We start from the raw sequence: 321 nt of genomic DNA, 5'->3' as shown, positions 1-321 counted from the left end.
TTATTGGGGTTTACACACAACAAAAGCATACCCTGAGGTGTACGTCTAGGGTTTAGGGTTTAGGGTTTACCTCGGTGTGCGCCTGTGACTATATTTTAGGCTTTAGGGTTTAGGGTTTACCTTGGTGTGCGCCTGTTACTTTATCTTAGGGTTTAGGGTTTAGAGTTTAGGGTTTAGGGTTTACCTTGGTGTGCGCCAGTGACTAGGGTTTAGGGTTTACCTTGGTGTGCGCCAGTGACTTTATCTTTGGGTATAGGGTGTGCGGCTGTGACTAGTGTTTAGGGTTTAGGGTTTAGAGTCTAGGGTTTAGAGTCTAGGGTT

General features: G+C 45.8%; 1 protein-coding gene across 1 annotated transcript in view; it reads right to left on the bottom strand.

The window, feature by feature from the left end:
- Positions 1 to 321, bottom strand: part of EMH_0075070 (splicing factor, putative) — a gene marked incomplete at both ends in the record, with an annotated part of 2,972 nt that overhangs the window by 1,929 nt on the left and 722 nt on the right. The gene's annotated exons all lie outside the window — the stretch shown is intronic.

Source organism: Eimeria mitis, genomic scaffold (genome assembly GCF_000499745.2).
Source record: "Eimeria mitis Houghton genomic scaffold, Emh_scaff4431, whole genome shotgun sequence".
Lineage (NCBI taxonomy): Eukaryota > Apicomplexa > Conoidasida > Eucoccidiorida > Eimeriidae > Eimeria > Eimeria mitis.
Note: the sequence above shows the minus strand (reverse complement) of the source record. Positions and strands in the feature narration are given on the sequence as shown.